This window comes from Triticum dicoccoides, chromosome 6A (assembly GCF_002162155.2).
Source record: "Triticum dicoccoides isolate Atlit2015 ecotype Zavitan chromosome 6A, WEW_v2.0, whole genome shotgun sequence".
Classification (NCBI taxonomy): domain Eukaryota; kingdom Viridiplantae; phylum Streptophyta; class Magnoliopsida; order Poales; family Poaceae; genus Triticum; species Triticum dicoccoides.
In genome coordinates this window covers 537,634,960-537,641,020 of record NC_041390.1, presented here as the reverse complement: position 1 = coordinate 537,641,020, position 6,061 = coordinate 537,634,960, and positions in this window count along the sequence as shown.

Below are 6,061 nucleotides of genomic sequence, written 5' to 3'. Positions count from 1 at the left end.
TGAAAAACGCGCGTTTTTCCTAAATTCAAACAAAATAGCAAATAACTCCAAAATATAATCTTATTTGATTTTATTATTAAATCCTCAATATTTCTTTATTTTGGGAAAGTCATTTTATTCCCTCTCTCATATTTTTATGATGGAAATATCTGAAGATAAAATAAATAAAATCAAATGACCCTATTTTCAAAATTTGAGAAAATTCAAATATAAAAATAACGAAATCCCCAACTCTCTGTGAGGGTCTTTGAGTTGCGTAGAATTTTCTAGGATCAAACCAAAGGCAAATAAAATATGATATGCAGTGATGATCTAATGTATAACATTCCAAATTGAAAATTTGGGATGTTACAAACCTACCCCCTTAAGATGAATCTTGCCCTCGAGATTCGGGTTGGCTAGAAAATAGGTGAGGGTGGTCCTTCAGCAGATCTTCCTCTCGCTCCCAGGTGGCTTCATCCTCGGTGTGGTGGCTCCACTGAACTTTGCAAAACTTGATGACCTTACTGTGGGTGACTCAGCTGGCATACTCAAGAATCTTGACTGGTTTCTCCTCATAGGTCAAATCACTGTCCAACTGAATCGCTTCCAGCGGCACTGTATCTCTCAGCGGTATATCAGCCATCTCTGCGTGGCACTTCTTCAACTGGGAAATGTGGAATACATCATGAACTCCTGACAATCCTTTGGGCAATTCCAACTTGTATGCTACTTCTCCCATACGCTCCAAAACCTTGTATGGTCCTACAAAATGTGGCGCTAACTTTCCCTTAACTCCAAAACGGTTAACTCCTCGAAGTGGAGATACTCGAAGATAAATTCGGTCTCCGACTTCGTAAACTGTCTCCTTGCGTTTAGAATCTGCATAGCTCTTTTGCCTAGACTGGGCTACCTTGAGCCTATCGCGAATCAATTTCACCTTCTGTTCAGACTCCTTAATCAAATCCGGTCCAAACAACTGGCGGTCTCCAACTTCATCCCACGACAATGGGGTCCTGCACCTCCTTCCGTACAAGGCTTCGAAAGGGGCCATCTTCAAACTGGATTGATAACTGTTTTCGTAAGAGAACTCTGCGTACGGCAAATTATCGTCCCAACTAGATCCATAATCTAGCGCAAAGGCTCTCAGCATATCCTCCAAAATCTGATTGACTCTCTCGGTCTGTCCATCTGTCTGCGGATGAAAGGCGGTACTAAACTCTAGCCTGGTACCCAAAGTTTTGTGCAACTGATTCCAGAACTTTGAGGTAAACTGGGTTCCTCTATCTGATACAATGCTCCTTGGAACTCCATGCAGACAGACGATCCTGGTCATGTATATCTTTGCCAACTTAGCATTGGTGTAACTAGTCTTCACTGGAATGAAATGAGCTACCTTTGTCAAACGATCTACTACAACCCAAATCGAGTCATAGCCTGAACGTGTTCTGGGTAAACCTGTGATAAAATCCATGCCTAGCTTATCCCACTTCCATTCGGGTATTGGCAAAGGCTGTAACAATCTTGTTGGCTTCTGATGCTCTGCCTTTATATCTGACATACATCACAAACTGCTACATACTCCGCAATATCCTTCTTCATTCCGGTCCACCAGAAAGTATGCTTCAAATCCAAATACATCTTGGTATTTCCTAGGTGAATCGAATATGGTGAATCATGGGCCTCCTGCAGAATTAACTTCTTGATCTTCGGGTCATTGGGCACATAAACACGGTCTTCAAACCATAAAGTATCGTGCTCATCCTCTCGAAATCCTTTAACCTTTCCTTTTCTCATCTTCTCCTTTATAGAGGCAACCTCCTTGTCAGTCTTCTGAGCTTCTTTGATCTTATCCATCAAGGTAGACTGAATCTCCAATGCTACTACATAGCCTCTCGGAACTATCTCCAAACATAGCTCACGAAGGTCCTCGGCTAATTCCTTCGGTAAATCTCCCGTCATTAGTGTGTTGACATGGCTCTTGTGGCTCAATGCGTCAGCTATTATGTTAGCCTTTCCGGGATGATAATGTAATCTCATATCATAATCCTTGATCAGCTCCAACCATCTCCTTTGCCTGAGATTCAACTCCTTCTGCGTGAAGATGCACTTCAACTTCTTGTGATCCGTGTACACCTCACAATGGTTTCCAATGAGAAAATGTCTCCAAGTCTTCAAGGCGTGCACTACGGCTGCTAACTCCAAATCATGCATGGAATAATTCAACTCATGAGGCTTAAGCTGTCGTGAGGCATATGAAATAACTCTTCCCCCCTGCATAAGCACTACTCCAAGTCCTTGACGTGAAGCGTCGCAATACACCTCATAATCCTTGTTCTGATCCGGCAAAATCAACACTGGTGATGTAACCAAACGTTTCTTCAACTCCTGAAAACTAGCCTCACATTCCTCAGTCCATTTCAACTTGGTATCCTTCTTCAATAACTCCGTCATAGGCTTCGCAATCTTCAAGAAATTTTCAATAAATCTTTGGTAGTATCCTGCGAGTCCAAGAAAACTCCGGATCTCTCCAACTGTTGTTGGGGCTTCCCAATTTGTCACAGTGACAACCTTGGTGGGATCTACTGCTATACCTTCTCCAGATATAACGTGTCCGAGGAATCCAACTTCCTTCAACCAAAACTCACATTTGCTAAACTTGGCATATAACTGATGTTCTCTGACCTTCTCAAGTACCAAACGCAAATGCTCCTTATGCTCCTCTTCATTCTTCGAGTAAACCAGAATATCATCAATGAACACTACGACGAACTTATCCAAAAACTCCATAAACACTTTGTTCATCATGTTCATAAAATAGGCAGGTGCGTTAGTCAGACCAAATGACATAACGGTATACTCATACAGCCCATACCTGGTGGTAAAAGCCATCTTAAGTATATCCTATTCCTGAATCTTCAACTGATGGTATCTTGATCGCAGATCGATCTTGGAAAATACCTTAGCTCCTTGCAATTGATCGAACAGATCATTGATCATCGGTAGTGGGTACTTATTCTTGATTGTTACTTCATTCAATCCTCAATAATCAACAACCATCCTTCACGATCCATCCTTTTTCTCCACTAGAAGAACTGCCGATCCCCAAGGCGACGAACTTGGGCGAATATAACCTTTATCCAGTAACTCTTCAATCTGCTTCTTAATCTCCTCCAAATCTTTTACGGGCATCCTGTATGGTCTCTTAGATATTGGCCCTGTGCCTGGCAAAAGCTCTATCAAAAACTCAATGTCTCTATCCGGTGGCATGCCTGGTAACTCTTTTCGAAATACATCCAGAAAATCCTTTACCACCGGTACTTCCTCCTATACAACTGCTGTTAAGGAATTTACTTGGGTCCTCTTAGGCACATGTCGGGATACATACTTGATCCTTCTTCCTTCTGGGGTGGTAAGCAAAATCGACTTACTGGCGCAATTGTGACGCCCCCAATTCAATCGTACACTAATCATGCACGCAAATGTGTACGATCAAGATCAGGGACTCACGGGAAGATATCACAACACAACTCTACAAATAAAATAAGTCATACAAGCATCATAATACAAGCCAGGGGCCTCGAGGGCTCGAATACAAGTGCTCGATCATAGACGAGTCAGCAGAAGCAACAATATCTGAGTATAGACATAAGTTAAACAAGTTTGCCTTAAGAAGGCTAGCACAAACTGGGATACAGATCGAAAGAGGCGTAGGCCTCCTGCCTGGGATCCTCCTAACTACTCTTGGTCGTCATCAGCGACTTGCACGTAGTAGTAGGCACCTCCAGAGCAGTAGTCGTCATCGACGGTGGCGTCTGGCTCCAGGGCTCCAGCATTTGGTTGCGACAACCAGGTAGAAGGGAAAGGGGGAAAAGAGGGAGAAAAGCAACCGTGAGTACTCATCCAAAGTACTCGCAAGCAAGGAACTACACTACATATGCATGGGTATATGTGTAAGGAGGCCATATTGGTGGACTGAACTACAGAATGCCAGAATAAAAGGGGGATAGCTAATCCTATCGAAGACTACGCTTCTGGCAGCCTCCGTCTTGCAGCATGTAGAAGAGAGTAGATTGAAGTCCTCCAAGTAGTATCTCCAAGTAGCATCTCCAAGTAGCATCTCCAGTAGCAACGTAGTAGCATAATCCTACCCGGCGATCCTCCCCTCGTCCCCCTGTGGAAAAGCGATCACCGGGTTGTCTGTGGAACTTGGAAGGGTGTGTTTTATTAAGTATCCGGTTCTAGTTGTCATAAGGTCAAGGTAGAACTCCAAGTCATCCTGTTACCGAAGATCACGGCTATTCGAATAGATTAACTTCCCTGCAGGGGTGCACCAACTTACCCAACACGCTTGATCCCATTTGGCCGGACACACTTTCCTGGGTCATGCCCGGCCTCGGAAGATCAACACGTCGCAGCCCCACCTAGGCAAAACAGAGAGGCCAGCACGCCGGTCTAAACTAAGCGCACAGGGGTCTGGGCCCATCGCCCATAGCACACCTGCACGTTGCGAGGCCGGCCGGAAGCAGACCTAGCCTAGCAGGCGTTCCAGTCCAATCCGGCGCGCGCCGCTCCGTCGCTGACGTCTGAAGTGCTTCGGCTGATACCACGACGTCGGGATACCCATAACTACTCCCGCGTAGATGGTTAGTGCGTATAGGCTCGTAGCCAACTCAGATCAAATACCAAGATCTCGTTAAGCGTGTTAAGTATCCACGAACGCCGAACAGGGCCAGGCCCACCTCTCTCCTAGGCGGTCTCAACCTGCCCTGTCGCTCCGCTACAAAGATCCACTCGCGGGTGCTCCACCAGCCGACCCGTCTTTGGTCACCACATGTATCATATATACCCGTGATCACCTGCCGAGTGATCACGGCCCGATAGTATAGCACAGCAGACGGACAAGAATGTAGGGCCACAGATGAAAATACTAGCATCCTATACTAAGCATATAGGATTGCAGGTAAAGGTAACAACAGTAGTAACAATGACAGGCTATGCATCAGGATAGGTATAACAGAAAGCAGTAACATGCTACACTACTCTAATGCAAGCAGTATAGATTAGAATAGGCGATATCTGGTGATCAAGGGGGGGGGGCTTGCCTGGTTGCTCTGGCAAGAGAGAGGGGTCGTCGGTGACGTAGTTGATCACAGCGGCATCAGCGGCAGTCTCAGAGTCTACCGGAGAGAAGAGGGGGGAAGAAATAGTAAATACATAGCAAGCAGGAGCATAACAGGACAACAAACAGAGCTAGACGTGTTCTAACGCAATGCTACACGTTACCGGCGAAGGGGGATAACATCCGGGAATGTTTCCCCAGGTTTAGCATTTTCGGACAGACGAATCGGAGGGGAAAAGTTCCATGTTCGCTATGCTAGGAGTGTGTGGCGGACGAACGGAGGGTGTAGCCGGATTCATCTCATTGTTCTGAGCAACTTTCATGTACAAAGTTTTTCCATCCGAGCTACGGTTTATTTTATATTAATTTTAAAAGATTTAATCATTTTTAGAATTTATTTAATTACTCTAAATCAACATTATCCAGAATAGTGTATGATGATGTCATCATGACGTCAGCATGACGTCAGCAGTCAACAGGGCGTTGACTGGGTCAAACTGACGTGTGGGGGCCGCATGTCATTGACTGAACAGGCTAATCAGAGTTTAATTAAGTTAACTAGTGATTAGATTAATTTAATCAGGATTAATTAAGTTAATTAATTAGTTAATATTTTAATTATTATTATTTATTTATTATTTCCTTTTTTTAATAAAGTTTGGGGGCGTGGGCCCCTGTGTCATTGGGCCAAAGGGGCCACAGCGGTTCGGGCTAACGGGTGCTGGGTGGAGATGGGCGCAATGGGTGTCCAGCACCCGTTCGTTCGAGTGCACGCCAGTGCGGGCGGACCCGGCAGGGGGCGCGGTGCAGGGGAAGGCCGGTGGCCACGGTGCCGGCCAGGCGGCCGGGGCGGCGAGGAAGCAGCACAGGCGAGGCCACGGCGACCTGGGGAGGTAGCGGCACGGCGGGTGCGGTGGGTAGAGGAGGCAGCAGCAGCCGTGGAGCAGGGGCACGGGGCGT